The 20,942-nt window shown below is 44.1% G+C and overlaps 1 protein-coding gene across 7 annotated transcripts in view; it reads left to right on the top strand.

Moving 5' to 3' along the window:
• The first annotated feature begins 2,636 nt into the window (after nt 1–2,636).
• IRAG1 (inositol 1,4,5-triphosphate receptor associated 1) overlaps nt 2,637–20,942 on the top strand; it is a 108,889-nt gene continuing 90,583 nt past the window's right edge. For 2 of the 7 annotated variants that reach the window (XM_074335987.1, XM_074335986.1), the window contains exon 1: nt 2,646–3,078. The gene's annotated coding sequence lies outside the window, so the exon portion shown is untranslated. Of the gene's footprint in view, nt 3,150–20,942 lie in introns of all 7 variants that reach the window. The other 5 variants (XM_074335980.1, XM_074335978.1, XM_074335985.1 and 2 more) reach the window with 5 other exon arrangements.

The raw sequence follows: 20,942 nt of genomic DNA, 5'->3' as shown, positions 1-20,942 counted from the left end.
GAACACCCTCCCTACCACCTGATCGGGCCCCAAATAACTTCTTTCTTTACCCAAAGATAAAGGAAATATTGAAAGGAAGACATTTTGATGACATTCAGGACATCAAGGGTAATACAATGACCGCTCTGATGGCCATTACAGAAAAAGAGTTCCTAAATTGCTTTGAAGGGAGAACTAGGTGCTGGTGTCGGTGCATAGCTTCCCAAGGGGAGTACTTCGAAGGTGACCATAGTGATATTCAGCAATGAGGTATGTAGCACTTTTTCTAGGATGAGTTCGTGAACTTAATTATCCGAACTTGTAAGTATATTTGTGTGTGTGTATTTATATAGTGTTCCATTATCTTACTTTTTCCACTTAACCATGTATCTTGGAGGCTTTTCATATCAGTACACAGAGCTTCCGTATCCTTTGTTATGGTTGTACCCCATCATCTTTTATGGCCCCCAATTGGTAGACATTTATGTTGTTTCCAATCCTTTTGCTTTTTTCACAAAGCTGCAATGAATAATCTTGTTCATTTGTCATTTCCCAGGTGTGAGAGTGTGTTTGTAGAATAAATTCTTGAAAGTGGAATTGGGTCAAAAGATATGAGACTTATAATCTTGATAATGCTAAATTGTCTTCTATAGAGCTTGTTCCAGTAATGTATTTTATGAAATTCTTGTGTTAATAAATTGATTTTAAAAGTTATTTGGTGATTCCTTTGTGAGTCTGGTGAAAGCTGTGGGCCTATACCCAAGAAAAACACAAATCACATGGTGTTTTGCATACAATTTTAGTTGGCTCAGTGATGCCTGACGGCTATCCACGAACCCTAGTTTAAGAAATCTTGGCTGAATGGGAGGAGGTATAGGAGAAAGAGCTGCAGGACCAAACTGCCTAAGTTCACACCTTAGCTCTACCACTTACTGGCTGTGGAACATCAGGCAAGTTATTTCACCTCTTCAAGTCTCAGTTTCCTTTTTGATGGAAACGTGTAATAGTTCTCTTTCATGGAGCACTTGTGAGGAGACATACATGCTTTTATGTGCAGAATCTAATATCGTAGTTTAGAACAAAGTAGGTGCTCAATATACAGTTTGTACACACACACACACACACACACACACACATTCTCCCTCACATGTACGCAAAGCTGATGGTTCCATTTCAACCTATGTTTCTGGTTGTCTCTGTAGTAACACATGCTGGATTTATAAGATTGATCGTTGGCACATATTTCCCTAAAGTGTGTGGTGCTTGGAATCACCTGAGGGCCTTAATTAAAATGCAGATTCCTGGGTCCTACTTTAGACCCATGGAATTAGCATTTCTGGAAAAGGGATCCAAGGAGTTTCATAGTTGGGGATTCTAATGCACAATGAATTTGGAGAAGCGGTGCTAAAGAGTTTGGTAAATTCCCTCTAGTCCCTATACCTGCAATTCTAGTCGTTACCACCATGTGGCTTTGCCAGTAGGAGCCAGTACCCAGCAGATGGGTAGGTGTAGATACCTGAGGAAAAGCATGGCTAATACCCAGGACAATCTCCTTTGCTTCCAGGTAAAAATTACAATTATTTCTGAGTGTAACCGACAACACGCACTGCATTCTCGTCAGGACTCTCTCATAACGACCAGGGAGGAGAGATAGTCCAGGACTGGATGCCTGTGGAAGGGGCTGGGATGGAGGCCCCGTGGGCCAGGTTTGGTGGAGAAAGACTGTCCTGACTGGGGTTTCTAACCCATGGCCAGGAGCTGGGAATAAGGACTGTGTGCAGCCACGCGGCCAACACCAGGATGGCTTGAGGTCACCGGCCTTGAAGCACCAATCCCTAGAACTCTCAGCATGACTGGTGAATACATTATGGGTGGCATGTGATGGCCCAGGGCTAGAGTTGTCAGATTTAGCAAATGAAAATACAGGATGCACAGTTAAATTAGCATTTCAGATTGGAAAAAAAAACCCCACATATTTTTAGTATAAGTATGTCCCAGGCAATATTTGGGACATACTTATACTAAAAAAGTTATGTGATGTTTATCTGGAATTCAAATTTAAGTGGGTGTCCTGTATTTTATCAGGCAAGTCTACCCAGGGCTTCTCTCAGATGCCTCTAACCTCGGGAGAGGGCTGGAGCTCCCACCTGACTTGCCCAGAACCTGGAGCTCCATCATCTTGGCTCCAGGTGAGCACTGCACCCAAGGTGGGTGAGGAGTAGGGACAGGGCGTGGCCTTCCAGGAGAGAGGCAGCCCTTCCTCACCTGTGTCTGGGCAGGAACAGGAAACGAATTTGTGCGGATTGGCACTTATGAGATGCTGGCACTGTGCTAAGACCCCCCAATATTATCTCATTTAATCCTCCCACAACCCTATGAGTTAGGTGTTATCACTATTATCCCCACTTTAGAGACAGAGAGGAGGGCACTGAGCTTCCCTGATGTTAAGGTCACAGGGCTGTTCAGCAGAGGAGCAGGGATTGAAGTCCCTGGGGCTGGTGCCCGGTCTCCGATTAGCCAAACCTTCCAGGCCCTTCTTTCTGGTAATCCCAAGGGTTTAAGGTGGGAGCAGCCCATGCCCCCCGATCTCCGGACAGGAAATGTTCCTAGTTTCTCCTGGCGTGGGGCCAGGGTCTTGTCCAGGCTCACAAGCCTGCTGAAGATTCCAGGCTGGGAGGCTGATCTGCAGCGTTCCCTCGGTACCGGTGGAGCCAGGACAGCGCCCAGTGACACGAGCTGCCCATGGGCACTGCCATCCACTTTGCGGGTGCCCGTGGGGGGGGGGGCGGGGAACCAGGTGCCCTATCCAGGGCGAGTTGCTGCCTCACAGGCCCAGCCTGCCCCGAGCCCTGGAGGGGTCTGGTCAGCTTCCCCCGCCGTTAGTCCCCTGAGCCGGGCCCGAGGGGGCTCCTGGAGGAGCTTTGGGCTCTAAATCCCAGCCCCTCTCGGAGGAGGCGGGCAGCGGAGGCTTCGCAGCCAGAGGCTTCTCAGCTCGGAGCTCCGCTCCGGAGCCAGATGTAACATTGACCTTAAATGGTAAAAGCTCCCCAGAGTGAAGAGAGGCTGGCCAGAGGAGGAAGGGGAGTAACTCAGTTTTAGGTAAGTCATCGCTATATCCAAGAATAACCTGCCTCTTCAGCCGGGAAGCGGAGGGAAACTTCTCCTTAAAGGTACAGGGAGCTGGGATGGGGGCGCTTGACTTTAACTTTGCAGGGGCGTTGGCTTGTGGGGTGGCATTTCAGCTGAGTACTTTTATGTCATAATTTTTAAAGAAGTGAATCTTGCCAGTCCTAACTAAACTAAATCGTACTCCTTTTGCTTGCTGTTGGAAAGCGTTGCACAGGTTAGGGTGAAAACATGGGTTCTGACTGGAGGTCCCCACCCCCAGATTTCCTGTGGGCCCTTTTGGGGCAATAGAGGATCCCCAGACTACACAAGCCTGCGCTGCCTGCTACCCCTCTCCCAGCTCGGCTCTGTGCTTCCTGCGCCTCTTTTTGCTCCCCTGCCCCCACTCACTGTGGCCCCTATGTCCACCTTGGGCCCTGTGCTGGCCCAGCCCTGTTTCCATCCTTGACCTGCTCTGTTTCTGTCTCTGCCCCTCCTGTCCTGTGTTTTGGTCAGAGCTCTTGTTTTTATCTGTCCCCATCTCTACTTCTATCTCCAGCTTTGCCCCCCCTTCCCGTGCTCTTTCCCTGCTCCTTAGAGGGGTTGCGTGTGGCCAACCTGTGCCCCAAGCCCTGCTCACCTCCAGGAGCTCAGTGTCAAAGCTATTCCTCAAGTGAACGGCACTCAGGCTGGCTTTCTCCAAAAGAAAGGCCAGTGGAAACCAGAGAGGGCTGCCCAGCTGTCTTGCTTCCTTCTGCTCAGTAAACAGTTGTAAAGCCCAGAGATGCTCTGCAGTTTGAATAAACAGAGTGAAGGGTCTAGGACCCCTGGCCGGTGCTCCTGTCTCCCAGAGCTAGGCAGCTGCTGTTTTGATGCTCTTCACTCTGCTGGTTAGGAGTCTCAGGGGGAGAGAAATCAGCCTACGGGCTTGTCTGAACTGGGTCTCCTGCAGGAAAAAGGAGAAAGCTTCCCAGAACTGTTAGGCTGGGAGCACTAGGAAGGCAGAGCCTGCTAAAGATTATGTTGTACCCACCAGGGGGCAATGACTGGCTGGTGAGACAGGTGGAGTTACCTCCTCCAACCTTGCCCCAACACTTTTACGGGGATGCAACTTGGGCTAAGTGACTTGCCTAAGGTGAGATCACTAAGAGAGAACAGAGCTGGGACTCTACCCCAAGTCTGTATAACTCTATCTAACTCCAATGCTAGTGTGAGTACACTCCTGCTTTGAATATGTCTTGTGATTTCTGACCTAATGGACAAACCAGTTGTCATCATCATGTTTGTTTAGTCCATGATTGAGTGGTGTGTGTGTGTGTGTGTGTGTGTGTGTGTGTGTGTACTCACAGGTAATATACCATCCTGTATACTTAGTAGTAAGTAGGACATACCTGCATACTCTCTGAGATTGTCTGGGAGGTATAAACATGTGCTAATTGCTACATTATCAATGATCTCCATCAACCTATTTTCTGGAAGAAAAACAAACAAACATGCCATTCTTGCTATGCATCACGCACTGTTCTAAGCACGTCCCATGTAGTAATTCAAGACTTCCACAACCCTACAAAGCAGGGATCCTTGTTACTACCCTCATCTTACAGATGGGGACATGTTAGCACAGCTGGCACTTGACCCCAGGCAGCCCATCTCTGGAAGGTCCGCTCTTAAGAACGATGCTCTGTTCATCTCTAGGTGGTTCTATTTCTGAGAGGGTACTGGGGGGAGCAAGGACTCTTCCAACACTGCGTCTGATTTCCCCGTGTGATTTCATGTGCTCTTTCCTGCAATGTTACAAGGGATGTATATTTACAGATGAGGACACTAGGATTAGGGGATGTTAAATTACTTGTCCAATGTCACCTAGCCTCCACGTGACAGAGCAGAAGATTTAGTATCTTGGATGAGAATAGTTAGGGCCATGTAATGCCTTCCACTTGAAACTAATTCCAAAGGGGACCAGTGGGCTCAGGGTGAGGGGTTCTGTGAGTCTCTGGGAGAGGATTCTGTGCCTCATGGGCTGAACTACCCGAACGGTTCTCAGCTTCCCAAAGAGTCCCTGCCTCTTTCCTCTAAGTCTTGGTAATAAAAGTTGATGGACGCACCTCACACCTCCGGCAGGAGTGGAAAGAGCCCCGGGAGAGCAGAGACCCCACTTCATGCTCCACTGTGTGTTCTACACCCAGGCGATGCTGGGAGCGTACTAAGTGCTCAGGCTCTTTCTTTCTTTTTTTCTTATGAGGAGATGGACGTAATGCTCATAAAGTATGTTCTGGTTAAACAGGGCCCTGGGTTTATTATGTGTGTGTGCCTGATGATCAGATTCTTCTAGCCTGGCTGGAGAGGATGCAAGGTGGGGGCCTCGAGTTATCTACACCTTCCCCATCCTGCCACCTCTCCTGGGTAGCCCCATGGAGTCACTGGGCTGCTGCTCAACTATCCTTTCTGTGGCTTGGAAGTCAGCAGAGGGATTCTTTTGCTGACTGAGGAGGAACAGAGGCCTGGAAGGATGGGAAGGAGAGATCTGGGAGCCCCCAAACTCTGTCCCAGGCCTTGGAGAGTTCTGTGAATCAGGGGATGTCCCAGGCCTTGGAGAGTTCTGTGAATCAGGGGATAGAGACAGAGAACTGAGTTCCCATGTAAGTAAATAATTGTAAAAGGAAGGAGGAGAGAAAATCGATATAAATTGAGTTCCTACCTTTGCCAGGATCTGTGCTAGAATTGCTATTTAATTTAATCCGTGAGATAGAGATGAGGGCGCTGCTACTGAAAGAGGTGAAGTGACATGCCCAGGGGCACACAGCTGGAAGGTGTTGAGCGGGGCTTCCATCTCAGGCCACCTCGGTCCAAAGTGGGCACTTCCTGTGTTAGATGCCACCTTGTTTCTACTTAGTAACTCAGGTCTCAGGTCAGTTGTCAAGTGTCACAGTCCAAATGATGGAAAAATCAAGAAAAGAGGGAAAGGGGATATTGTGTTTGCCCCGTGGACCTGGGAGGCCAGACCCTGAGTTCAGGTGACCGCCCAGGACACCCTCACTGGATGGGCTTTCAGACCCTGAGCCTTAGCAGAGGCAAAGTGACCTTGGACAAGCCCTGCCTTCTCTGTGGGGGCCTTCTCCAGGGGAGAAGGAAAGCAGGTGAGAGTCACCCAGACAGAAAACCTCTCTCCCAGTCAGCCCCACATGTGAAAACCAGTTTGTGAAGGCTGGGCTGGTTAGTTTCTTCCTGGTATTGTTTTTAAAGTAACTTTTATTCAATATTTTTCCTGGTACTAAAAGTAATGTAATAAAAGTAAGCCCTTTGCTAACTTTCTTGGGAAATATAGAAATTAAGTAAGAAATTCAGAAATAAATATAAAGAAATTAAAAAGTCCCTCCAGAATCCTATCACTCAGAGATAAATATTGTTAATGACATGGTGTTTCTTTCTTTATATTTCTCTATATTTGATAAAACAAGGGTTTGACTACATGTGCTTTTGTAGTCTGCTTTTAAAAAATTTGAAAGACTTAGTTTTTTTAGAGCAGTTTTAGGTCCACAGCAATATTGAGCCACAGGTACAGAGATTTCCCATATACTACTGCCCCCACACATGTAGCATCCCCCAGTGTCAACACCCCCACCAGAGTGGTACATTTGTTACAATTGATGAACCTACATTGACACATCTTTGTTATTTAAAGTCTATAGTTTACATCAGGGTTCATTCTTGTGTTGTACCTTCCATGGGTTTAGACAAATGTGTAACAACATGTATCAACCATTAAAGCAGTATCAACAGAGAATTTCCATTGCCCTAAAAATCCTCTGTGCTCCATTTATTCATCCCTCCTTCTCTTCCAATCCGCAGCAAGCACTGATCTTTTTAGTGTCTCCATAGCTTTGCCTTTCTATGTCATATAGTTGGAATCAAACAGTATATCACTTTTTTAGATTAGCTTCTTTCACTTAGTAGTATGCATTTAAGGTTTCTCCATGCTTTTTCGTGGCTTCATAGCTCATTTCTTTTTAGTACTGGATTCTATTCCATTGTCTGATGGACCATAGTGTACTTATTCATTCACCACCTGAAGGACATCTTAGTTATTCTGCTTTTTTAAATGGAACATTCCAGTATAATAATTTTTCCATGTCACTGCCGCTACTTCAAAACATAGTTTTTCAATGGTTGTCTAATATAGAATAATTTTAGCTGTGCAACAGTTGAATCATCGTTCCTCTCGTTGGGCATTTACAAATGTGGTTTGCTTTGGGGACAATCTCAATGGCACACACATGACGGCCTTTCCATTATGTTTATGGCATTTGTAAACTCGACTCTCAGAGGCAGGCTTGTGCGGTGTGGCCCGTGATGCGGGCTTGTTCTGCAGGATGGTGATAAGTGGGAGACTGACGCAGCCTAAACACACAAACTCACATCAGAAGAATGTTTTTCCTTTTTAAGTTCGTTTCAATCCTTCAGATCAAGGAGAAAGTCTCCATCTGAGGTAGCTTGGGAATGAAGTGTGCTGCAGGACTTCCAGTGCTAAAACCGGAAGTCCTGGGCAAAACGGGACAAGTTGCTCACCTGGTTTGAGTCTGGTGTGCCCTCTACATCTTTTGGACACTTGCTTGTCCCTCTTCTTGACAAAATGAGAGAAAGCCTCAGGCCTGGAGCCTTTGTTAGGAAATGGCTAGAATTTAATACCGGTTTTCATTTAATTTATTTATACAACTCCTCTGTATTTGTGGAATAAGTGGTACTGATTTTTCCACTTACAGTAGGGATATAAAGTTTCCTTTTAAAATAAATGTAATAACAAAGGTAGCTAACACTTACTGAGTGCTTACCGTGTGCTAGGTGTTGTTCTAATGCTCTACCTGCAGTACTTCGTTTCGTCCTCACAGCAACCCCCCCTAAAGTAGTTACTATTGTTACCCCTGTTATACAGATGGGGAAACTGAGGCACAGAGAGGGTGAGGACCTTGACCAACAACACAAAGCTGGTAAATGGCCCTGTTGGGATTTCAACCTTGGCTTTTTGGCTCGTTGCTAGTCAAATTAAAGACTATTAAATTAATAAATGTACAGGTGGCATGTAGACATGGCAGAAATGTGAGGGCAGTGTGCAGATCACTCAAATTTAGGAAACACTGGTTTGGAGGAAACCATGTTCTGTGTATAGGTGTGGGGAAGCTGAGCCACCCAGCAAAACCAGGGAAAGTTAGGAACCAGTGGGTTGGTGGGAGAGGCTGAGAAGATACACTGCTCACAGTGGGGCTGCAGGACTGGGATGAGTGCAGATGGCATGGTGGCTGTCCTGGGAAGGGACACACAGAGGACATAGGGAGTTCTGCCACTAACAGGCTAACTGGGAGGATATTTCCAGAGAGCGCAAGGTTCCAGGTTCATCAGAAGGAGAAGAAAGCCTAATGACACTCTGGACTTTGCTCATACAGTTGTGGTCAAAAGAGTATTGCCGGGAAGATCCAAGATGGCGGAGTAGATAAAAACACTGTGCCAGCTTCCTTCCATGAGCAAATTAAAATTACAACTAAATTATAGAACAATCAACATGGAGAACCATCTGAAGTCTGGCTGGACAGAAGTTTTATAACTAAGAATATAAAGGAGAAGCCATGTCGAGACTGGTAAGAGGGGCAGAGTAGCGGAACTGGCTAACACCAAACATCTGAGGCAGTTGAGAACCGGGAGAGATAGCTCAGCCATGAAAGTTCCCCCAAGAGGAGCGAGAAATCCCAGCCCCACACCGGCCTCCCCAGCCTGGAGTACTGGTGCCCGAAAGAGGACCCCACACAACATGTGGCTGTGAAAAACAGTGGGGATTCTGACCATCCACGGGGTACTAAAGGCAGCGGGACACCCAGGTGTCCCCTTAAAAGGCTTGCACACAGACTCACTCCCAGGCACTCACCTTGGGCTCCAGCGGAGGGGTGTGTCAGACAGATGGGTGCAGACTGAGTTCTCTTGCTTTGAGTTGAGGGCTGGAGGATAGTTGGCATTTCCCTGTGAGGAGATCCTCCTGCCATGCAGCTGGCAGGCAGGCGCCATCTTTCCTGCGTTGAGCCCACCCCCACATGGCCAAATCTGAATCTGATTGGTCTGGTGAGCTCCACAGCTCCACCCTGCTGACTCACTGGGACCCTACTCCATGCAACTTCTCCAACTGGAGGCACGTTCTTCAAGAGCAGCCAGCCCCTCCCACATTGCACTCTTTCTTAGAGAACTATCAGTCAGACAGACCCCAGGCTGGTGGCAACTGGCCTCAGTGTGCTCTGAGACTTTTGCCAAGTAGCTTCAGGCTCAACACCAGCACCAAACCAGAAATTATATTAACCTGGTGACCACAACTCTTTCCACTTTAGTGACTCCCTGAGGCCCTGCCTCAGCCAACTTGCATACCACATGAGCTTCATCAGTGGCTGATCCTTACGGGAGCTGGCAGATGGCAGCAGTCAACAGGGTGTCCTTGCATTTTGCGGAGTTACCGCAAGCCTGGTACTGGTGGCAGACATCCTCGGTTTGCAGCACAGCCTCTCTCATGTGACTCTAGGGTTAGCACAGGCAGCAAACAACTGTGATCACCTTGTAGCTCTTACCAGATAGAACCTGGCTGGTCACAGGCAGTGGGTGACTTGGGCCTGCAGCACAACCCCTCGCAAGAGGCCCCAGAACCAACATACTTGGAGTTTGGCTTCAGACCATAGCAGAGCCCCACCCAATTAGCCCATAAGCAGCACACCCAAAGGGCAGTCTTAACAGGCACCAGAACCTGCTGGGGTGAATCCCACCCAGTCGGGTAAGCCCCCTGCACAGCAGCCTATAAACTGTTGACGTGGCCAGACGCCACTCTCAATCAGCCTGAGGGTCAATCCCATCCACTGATGTGCCAATAGCAACCAACTCTCAACTATAACAGAAGAGCACACACAACCCACACAAGGGTCATTCCCAGAGCACCCAGGGCAGGTGACCAGGGAGACTGTGCCACTGGGCCCCACAGGGCACCTACCACATAAGGCCACCTGGCCAACACTGGGGGATGTAGCAGATCTACCTAATACATAGAAACAGAGAGGCATCCAAAGTGAGGAAACAAAGAGATACATTCCAAATGAAAGAACAGGAGAAAACTCCAGAAAAAGAACTCAACAAAATGGAAGCAAGCAACCTACCAGTTACAGAGTTCAAAACAATGGTTATAAGGATGCTCAAGGAACTTAATGAGAACTTCAACAAAGCGATAGCACACATAAAAAAGGAAATAGAAATCATAAAAAAGAACGAGTCAGAAGTGAAGAATACAATAACTGAAATGAAGAATGCACTAGAAGGAATTACCAGAAGACTAGATGAAGCAGACAATCAAATCAGCAATTTGGAAGGCAAAGTAGCAGAAAACGCCCAATCGGAACAGCAATGAGAAAAAAGAATTTAAAAAATGAGGATAGTTTAAGATATCTCTGGGACAACATCAAGCATAACAATATTCGCATCATAAGGGTACCAGAAGGAGAAGAGAGAAAGTAAGAGATTGAGAATCTATTTGAAGAAATAATGACTGAAAACTTTCCTAACCTGGTGAAGGAAATAGACATACAAGCAGGAAGTGCTGAGAGTCCCAAACAGGATGAACCCAAACAGGCCCACACCAAAACACATTATAATTAGAATGGCAAAGGTTAAAGACAAAGAGAGAATCCTAAAAGCAGCATGAAAAAGGCAACTAGTAACTTATAGGGATGTCTCATAAGACTGTCAGCTGATTTCTCAACACAAACTTTGCAGACGGTATTGGCATAAAATATTTAACATGATGAAAAGCAAGGACCTAAAACCAAGATTAATCTATCCATCAAAGCACTTAGAATCCAAGGACAGATAAAGAGCTTCCCAGACAAGAAAAAACTAAAGGAGTTCATCATCACCAAACCAGTATTACAAGAAATGTTAGAGGAACTTCTTTAAGATGGAAAACAAAAAAAGATCAAAATTATGAATAATAAAATGACAATAACTACATATCTATCAACAATTATTTTCAATGTAAATAGATGAAATATTCCACTCATAAGACGTAGGAGGGTTGAATAGATAAGAAAACAAGACCCTTACATATGCTGCCTGCAAGAGACTCATTTCAGATTGGAAGACACACACAGACTGAAAGTAAAGGAATGAAAAAAGATACTTCATGAAAATGGAAATAGAAAAAAAAAGAACAAAAAAAGCTGGGTTTGCAATATGTATACCAGACAAAATAGACTTTAAAACAAAGGCTATAACAAGAGACAAAGAAAGACCCAGTAATCTCATTTCAGGGTACTTATCTGAGGAAACCTAAGTACTACTTCAAGGGGAAGTGTACATCCACAGGTTTATTGCAGCATTGTTCACAATGGCCAAAATGTGGAGGCAGCCTGTGTGTCCATTGATGGAAGAATGGATAAAGAAGAGGTGGTACATATATACAATGGAATATTGCTCAGCCATGGAAGGGAATAGGTTCTTGCCATCTGTGGCAGCGTGGATGGGCCTGGAGGGTACTGTGCTGAGTAGAATGTCAGACAGACATAATGAAATTTCACTTACATGTGGAATCTAAAGAACTAAGTAAACAAACAAACAAAACAGAAACAAACTCATAGATACAGAGAACATTTTGATGGTTGCCAGATGGGAAGGGGGTTGGGGATGAGTAAAAAAAGTGAAGGGATTAAGAAGTACAAATTGGTTGTTACACAGTAGTCATGGGGTCGTAGGGTATAGTATAAGGAATATAGTCAATAATATTGTTAAAAACTATGTATGGTGTCAGATGGGTATTAGATTAGTTGGAGTAATAAATGGGAGGGGGTTGGGGAGCAGGGTGTAAAAGGTGAAGAGAATAAGTACAAACTAATAGTTACAAAATAGTCATGGGGATGTAAAGTAAAGCAAAGGGAATATAGTCAATAATATTGTAATATTCTGGTACAGTGTCAGATGGTTGCTGGCCTTACCATGGTGATCAATTCTTTAGGTATACAAGTGTTGAATAACTATGGTGTACACCTGAAACTAATATTATGTTGTATGTTAGCTATATTTTAATAAAAATCTTTTTTAAAAAGTGGGGGGAGCATTAACTCTGGATTCCAGAAGGTCCCAGAAGTCCCAGAAAAGGCAAAAGTTGATCTTAGTACAGGCACAATCTGCCCTAGGAAAAAAGTTTTGATTATAAATGAGGTGCCAACTGGCACCTCATTTATAATCAAATGAGAGTGTGTGCAGAAGTCTGGGCCAGCATTGACCAGTTATCTAGCACGGGGAATTTCTAAACAATGGTGAATCTGAGAACACATTTCGGAAGGCTATTATTTAAAAAAAAAAAAAGACCTTGGACAGCGAGGCAAATTGAAAGAGGGCTACTGTGGTGGTGTGGAAAGGGTGCTGGGCTGGGAGTCAGTCTCAGCTGGGCCTCTCACAGCTATGACCTTGTCAAGTTACTTCACCCCATTGAATCTTATTCTCCTCACCTGAAAAACAGACATAATAGTATCTACCTTAGAGTATTGTCATGAGGAACAAATTAAAAGTGGATCTGAAATAACTTAGTCAATGGAAAGCGCCACACAGCAGGAGCTTGATATTAAAAACTAGGAACACCTTTTAAGGTTTTCCATCTTTTCCGTAAGAGACAATAACGATTAAGATAAAGTAGCTCTCTTCTACAAAGCCAATAGGGAAGTCAGCCAAGTAGACCCAGGATGCTGGTGAGGATTGGAGATGGCAAGTGTAAGAAGCTTCCTGGTAAACACAGACTCGCCTTATGACCCAGCCATTCCACTCCTAGGTATACGCGTATACCCCAAAGAACCAAAAACAAGTGTTCAAACAAAAACTTGTACAGTAATGTTTATAGTAGCACTATTCACAATAGTCAAAAGGTGGATACAACCCAAATGTCTGTCATCAGATGAATGGATAAACAAAATGAGACAGATCCATGCAATAGAATACTATTCAGTCATAAAAAGGAATGAAGTATTTATATACGTTACAACATAGATGAATCTTGAAAACACTATGCTAAGTGAAAGAATCCAGATACACAAAGACCACGTACTGTATGATGCCATTTATATGAAATGTCCAGAATAAGCACAGCCATAGAGACAGAAAGCAGACTAGTGATTTCCAGGGGCTTGGGGGCTGGGGGGAGGGGGAGCGGGGAGATGAGAAGTGACTGCTTAATAGGGATGAGGTTTCCCTTGGGGTGATGAAAAAGTTCTGGAACTAAACTGGTGATAGGTGCACAGCATTGTGAATGTTTTTAATGCCACCAGATTATACACTTTAAAATGGTTGAAATTGTAAATTTTATTCTGTATGTATTTTACCACAATTGAAAAAAAAAAACTTTTCAGGTGAAATTGTGACCCAAAGGTCAGGAGTCCCTCTCCTAGAGTGTGGTTGAGGGCAGGGGATTCAGAGTTTGCCAGCTGGAAGCTGAGGTCTTGTGTCAACAAACTGACCAGGGCCTATGGCGGCCAACTTCGTACAGGGGCCCCGCCAGGATCCAGAATCAAGTAAGACATGTGTGCTGCTCTTGAAATGTAGGTACAGTACATTATTCCATGTAAGGACAGACTGACAGGTACTATGTATAACAAAGGAATAAATTCAGGGAAGCGAGACCTTTATTCTGTCTTGGCTATCTGTAAAGGCTTCTTGGAAAAGAAGGTAGTTGAGGAGGTGGGATTTTGGCAGGGAGGTTAGAAGTGGAAGATTTTCTGGTGAAAAGCATAGGGTGGGACAGTGGGGTGAAAATTTCAGAGTGGGAAATCAGGCACAGTATGGGGGGAGCCACGGGAGAGGGTCATGAGAGAGAAGCTCAAGAGAGAATCAGCGTTGCTAAGAGTAGATCTTAAAAGTCCTCATCACAAGAAAAAAATTTTTTTGTAATTATATATGGTGATGGATGTTAACTATACTTATTGTGGTGATTATTTTGTGGTATACACAAATAACAAATCAATACGTTGTACATCTGAAACTAATGCTTTATGTACATTTATCTCAATTTTAAAAAAGAGAAAAAAAGTGGGAATTGGGGACAGATTGTGTGGGGGCTTTGAAGGTGGAGCTGAGGAAGTGGGGCCTTGCCCTCCAGACAAGAGGGAGTCACAGAGGCTTCTAAGCTGAGAATTCTGTAAGACAGATGACTGAGCCCATATTTGAGAACCATCAGTGTGGTAGAAGATGGACTGAAGGGAAAGAGACTGAGCGTGGGGAGGTGAGCTGTGGCAAGTCTGTGCAGGGGTCAAGGAGAGCCCGCCGCCCCCACCCCCCGTCCCCAGAGCAATGGCAGCAGGAAAGGGGAATGTAAGCCAAATCTGGTGAGCTTTGCATTAGCCAAGATTCTTATTTGCTTGGAACAGAAACTTATTCACATTTGATTAGACAATAACCAGGATTTTCTGGATCACATAATTGAGAAGTCGAGGGCAGTTTCAGATATAACTGGATCCTTGGGGCTTATTCCTTCTCTCTCTCAACTCTCCTTGGATCTCTTCTCAGGTGACCCCTCCCTCGTGGTGGCACTGTGGTACTTGCAGTTCCCAGTTTACATTCCATCTTTTCAGAACCCCCAGTAGCAAGAACTCCCCCAGTAGTTCCAACAATTTCACTAAATTGAATTTATTGGGCTGAGTCATGTGCCCATCTCAATTAATCATTAGAGCCAGGAGCCTGGGGTGTTCTGATGGGTCAGGCCTGTTTGACAAGCCCCCTCTAACAAGCAAAGGGGCAATTAGAATGCTGCTGTTATCAGAAGAGGGGGGCCTGGGTGCCAAACAGGCAAAAACTACAGGTACTCCCCCATTCAAAGCACCAACTCTGTGCTAAGTAGTTTATACATATCATCTCATCCTCTCACCTGTGGTGAAGTGGACATAATTATCTCCATTTTACAGAGGAGGAAACCGAGGCATAGACAAGCTTGTCCTCCCTCCCCACCCCTTGAGCACTTTCTGTCTTCTGTGCTGCACAGCATCTCTTAGGGACGGAAAGCGGAGGCACTAAGGAGGGTCCCACCTAAGCAAATGGGAGCTAACGCCCAGGATCTTTAAGCTGAGACACTCACACTGCATTTCAGTCAGACGTGGTTACAGACACTGACCACTTAGTTGTTAGAAGATTGGAGGTCGGTCTCCGTGAGGCAGAGTTGCTGCTCACTGCCTGCTCCACTGCCATCCCCTGGGCGAGGCCACGAGGAATCATGTTGACCAGCGGGTGGAAGAGTGCGGGGATGTGACTCTCTAGATGTGGAACACAACATGGTGGTCATTCAGAAACATTCATTGTGACAAACTTCACGAACACCACAGCCTGCATGCCTTTAGCAAGGCATCGTAGAGGAGGGTGACAGGGCATTTGTCAGGCAGGGAAGAGGGAGTAAAGGGCATTCCATGCCTAGGGCACAGGATGTACAGAGGCGCTAAGGCATGCTTGGAGTGACTAGTGTTCATGAGGACAAAAGTCCCTAGGGACCCGGGATAATTTTGTCAGAGGAAGACAAACCGCTGTGGAAATGGCATCCTTTGGCATCACAGCATGTGAAAAGCTCAGGGCCTCCACAAGTGATTCTGCTTCCCCAATCTTCATTTTTAGAAATGAATTCACAACTAATGACAGGGAGCCACCCAGGTCAGTTCAGCAAGGTGCCCTTTCTGCCCTTCTGAGCCACGTGCCAGGTTAAAGGCCTTTGATTTGATAACAGCAAGCATAAATCTTGGGCATTTCCTGTTTGGGAAGCAGAGAGGCACTAGGCAGGAGTGAACGGAACAAGAGAGTTTAATGGTTGCCCAGACCCAAACTGGGGTCTCACACAAAGCACTCTGGTTGAATGGCGATGTCTTAGAAATGCTGACATTCCCAAGGGACTGGCCCAGCCCAGGGTGGAAGGCAATTTTAGATGCTCTACTATTTTTGGTGCCTGGATCACATTAATTCACTGTTGTTCCAAATGGTGAGAGGCCAGGAAGGCCTTTGGAGGCCTGAGGGCTGTTTCCCAGCACAGCCTCTGGTTTAGCCTGCCCAGAATCTGTAGGCCAGTGCCCACGCCCCCATGCTCTGGGTTGTTGTGCATTTCCTGGTTATGTGCTTGCACACAGCACCCAAAGCACTGAACACCAACATCTCCAAAGAGAATCCTTCCTAAACTAATGCGAAGGGATGAAACACCACCATCTTAGAATCGGACTCAGGCTATTTCAGCAAACTGTGCAGTTTGGACTCTGGGAAAGTCTGGAGTAAGGAGAAAAGGGATCAGAGCAGGAGACAACCAGAAACTTCCTTGGCTTTCCCTTCTCAGTGTTGGTTGAACTGGGCAGGGAGCAGACATGGTGCAGGGAACAGTCACTTTTCCTGTTGAGCTGAGAATCCCTCTCCCATGCCTCTCAGCAGTAGAGGACCTACAAGACAGGGGAAACAGGTATCACACGATGCTTTTATTGGGCCACGTCTGGATGGGATGAAAGGAGAGTGGAACAGAATGTGTTCTGGGAATTTTCCAGCTGAAAGCTCAGAGAGCAGTGCTGGTGTGCTTGTTAAATAGGTCATGTTCTGTTTCCAAAGCCAGTCCTCACTGATGAAGGTGAAAGAGTACCGGGCATCTCCAGACTTAGGGAGAATCCTGTCCTTGAGCGTCATTTCATAGAGACCTCAGGGGGAGAATAGTAGATGCCATTCCCATTTGTGCGCATACTTGTAAAAACACAACATATATTTAAACGTCTTCTCGCAGAATTCTATGTGCCTCAAATGAGAAATGGTGCACACTGCAAAAATGTTTTTGACTTTTGGGAATGTTGCATGTGTTGAGTGTGGTGTAGTGTGGGTGTGGTGTAGTGGGAGTGTGTGTGTTTGAGAGTGTACGTGTGCATGCACGTACCCTGTGTACTTCTGGAGCATCTTGAATGACTGCGTCCCAGCTCTCACTATCCATGCTTATAATTGCCTGACCGCTGCTCTGTCTCTTACACCGGCCCCAGGGGCTCAGCCCACCTGGTTTACTACTGTACACAGAGCTTGGTGCTTCATAGGTGCTCAGTAAATGTTTGCTAAACGGAAGAATGGGCAAGTGATTTGCATATGCATCTCAGCCAGTTTCTTTTTTTTGTGTGGGCATAATCTTGTCTCCATGTCTCTTTGTGTCTGTCTCTGAGTTCATGTCCTTTGTCCCATCATCTTTTTCTATCTTTCAGTCTTTCTGTTGTCTCCTTCTTCATTTCTCCCCACATAATCCCATCCGAGACACATTCACCTGTACGCCATCTGTTTTCCTCAGCCTGTTTTCTTGAATTACATACACTCAGGAATTTTAGAGATGGAAGGAAACTTAGAAATCATCTAGCTTAATTTCCATCTTTTGTGTCTGAGGAAACTGTGTCCCCAGACGTTGCCATGTAGTGAGGATAAAAGCTAGTTCCCCTCTTCCTCCTCTTCTTCAGAAGTTTTATTTTTAACATCTTCATTAGGCTGTTAGTGCCATACAGTTAACCCATTTAAAATGCACAGTTCATTCATTTTTAATATATTCAGAGACTTGTGCAGCCATTGCCACTATTTAATCCCAGAACATTTTATCACCACCCGCACCCCACCACCGCAAAATCCTGTATCTATTAATAGTCACTTCTCATTCCCCACATCCCACCAGCCCTAAGGAACCACTAGTCTACGTTCTATCTCTATCGATTGCTCCATTCCGGACATTTCACATAAGTGCAATCATACAATATATGGTCATTTGTGACTGGCTTGTTTTGTTTTCAAGGTTTGTTTATATTTTAGCATCTATCAGTACTTCATTCCTTTTTATGTCTGAATGATTAGATAGACCACTCTTTATTCATCTCTTAATTAGTTGGACATTTGCTCTGTTTCCACCCTTTGGCTATTATGAATAAGGCTGTTATGAACGTTGTGTACATGTGTTTGTGTGGCCATACATTTTCATTTCTCTTGGATATATACTTAGGAGTACAATTGGTGGATCATATGATAAATCTATATTTAACCTTTTGAGAAACTAACAATTTGCTTTCTAAACTGTCTGTATCATTTTACATTTCTGACAGCAATGTGTAATGGTTACAATTTCTCTGCATACTTGCCAATGTTTGTTCTTATTTGTTTTTTATTTTAGCCATCCTATTGGGTGTGAAGTAGTATCTCATTGTTGTTTTGAATTGCATTTCCCTGATGGCTAATGATGTTGAGCATCTTTTCATGTGTTTATTGGCCATTTATCTATCTTCTTTGGAGAAATGTCTATTCAAATTTTTTGTCCACTTTAAAATTGTTATTAGTGATTTGTAAAAGTTCTTTATATGTTATGGATATAAGTCCCTTATTAGATATATTATTTGCAAATATTTTCTCCTATTCTAGGGATGTATTTTTACTTTTTCAATGGTATTATTGGCAGTGCAAATGTTTTTAATTTTGATGAAGTCAAATTTATTTATTTTTTTCTGTTGTTGTCTGTGCTTTCAGAGTTTTATCTAAGAAGGTATTGCCTAATCCAAAGACACAAAGATTTACTGCTATATTTATAGCTAAAAATTTAATAGTTTTAGCTCTTCCATTTAGGTGTTTGATCCATTTTAAGTTAATTTTTTTGTACAGTATAAGGAAGGGGTCCAACTTTATTTTTACATGTGATATCCAGTTGTTCCAGAACTATTTGTTGAAAAGACTATTCTTTCCTCATTGAATTATTGTGGCACACTTGTCTAAATCAATTGACTGTACATGTAAGAGTTCATTGGCTGTCAATTCTGTTCCATTGATCTATGTCTATTTTTGTATAGTATCTAGTATCATAATGTGTCACTGTAGTTTTATATTAAGTTTTGCAATTGAGAGATGTGAATCACCCATTTTTCCTTCTTTTTTCAAAATTGTTTTGGTTATTCTTGGTCCCTTGTATTTCCACATGAAATTTAGAATCTGTCCATTTTTGCAAAAGAAAAGGCAGCTAGGATTTTGATAGGGATTGTGTTGAATCTGTAGGTCAATTTCAGGAGTATTACCTTAACAATATTAAATCTTCTGCTCCATGAACATGTGATGGCATTCCATCTATTTAGGTCTTCTTTAATTTTTTTCAACAATGTTTTGTCATTTTTCAGAGTAAAAGTTTTTCATTTCTTTTGTCGAGTGTATTCCTAAGTATCTTATGATTTTTGGTACTATTGTGAATGGAATTGCTTTCTTGATTTCATTTTTAGATTGTTCATTGCTAGTGTATAGAAATATAATTGACTTTTGTATATCAATTTTGTATCCTGCAACCTAGCTGAACTCATTTATAAGTTCTAATAGCTTTTTAGTGGATTCTTCAGGATCTTCTATGTATACAATCATGTCATCTGCAAATAGACACACTTTTACTTTTTCTAAACTAGACTGCTTGGGGCCTACTCCAGATCATTTTTATTTTATTAGAAAGGCCCTGAAAGAAGGTTTGTGGTTGGCCTGGAAAAATAGTAAAGCAGCTAGTCCCCAAAATTCGTTGACTCCAATTCCAAAGATTAGGTGTTTGAAATAGATTTGAACTTAAACCTGACATGGCTAAAAAATTTTCCATCAACAGCTGTGTTAGTTTGTTAGGACTGTCATAACAAAATACCACAGAGTGGGTAGATTAAACAACACAAATTTATTTTCTCACTGTTCTAGAGAAGTCCAAGATCAAGGTGTGAGCAAGTGATCAAGGTGTTTCCTGTGGTCTCTCTCCTTGGCTTGCAGATACCCACTTACTGTGTCCTCACATGGTCTTCCACTGTGCACACACATCCCTGGTATCTCTCTGCAGGTCCAAATTCCCTCTTTTTATAAGGACGCCAGTCAGCTGGATTAGGGCCCACTTTAATTGCCTCGTTTTAACTTTCACCTCTTTAAATGCCTCATCTCCACGTACCACTGTATGCTGAGGTGCTGGGGGACTAGGGTTTCAATATATGAATTTTGGGAGGACACAGTTCAGCTCATATCAATAACTTTCTTGGTTTTCCTCTGAAAGATTTGATATCTCTGTTTAGTTGCAACTGGTAAAGCCAGAATTTGTTTAAATAACTCATTCACTACGACCACCCAATGAGAGTGACCCAGAGTCCCTGAGCTAAAGGATCCTTTTGTGTGGTTCTGCCTGTTCCTTGAGCTCATTGTATCAGGGTTTACTCTATTGCCACATCAAGGAGGGTCGATGACCAGCGTTCAGATTCAGACATGCACATAATACCTAGAACCTCTGTTTATACTGTCTGCTTAAAAGAATGAATAAATAAATAAATAAATAAAAGCAAACGTAATTTCAAATCCTGCCGCGTAGACATTATTGCAACGTACTTGCACGGGGAGTCCTTCTATGAAGTGATATTTGATGTTCTTAAACACAGACCCCTGTGAACTTTAAAGTTCTTAAATGCAAAAGCTTGCTTTAAATTTGTTCTCTTTCAAGTGGTGGGTCAGTTTTGGAAGCTCAAGATGTAAATATTCTTTGCTCTGTAATTTTTCCAATATCCCAAAGCAAGCTATTGCTGATCTCAATTAGTTATGTCAGTAGGAACTGAAAATCAAGATCTCCCTCTAGGTCATCTGAGCTGGAGTCATCCCACCTCGGCTGGGAGTTATCTCCCTCTCTCCTCTGCAGTCTCTGCTCCCGTTTTCAGGCTTTTATTTTTAACTCTCTTGCTTTCTGAGTGTTTTTATTGACATCTGGCCACAAACCCTTTTAGGAAGCAGGCAATTATAAATCACCCATAAGGAAATCAATAAAAACCACTACAATCCATAATAAGACTGAT

Source organism: Rhinolophus sinicus, linkage group LG06 (genome assembly GCF_036562045.2).
Source record: "Rhinolophus sinicus isolate RSC01 linkage group LG06, ASM3656204v1, whole genome shotgun sequence".
Lineage (NCBI taxonomy): Eukaryota > Metazoa > Chordata > Mammalia > Chiroptera > Rhinolophidae > Rhinolophus > Rhinolophus sinicus.
This window is presented reverse-complemented; position numbering and strand designations above follow the sequence as displayed.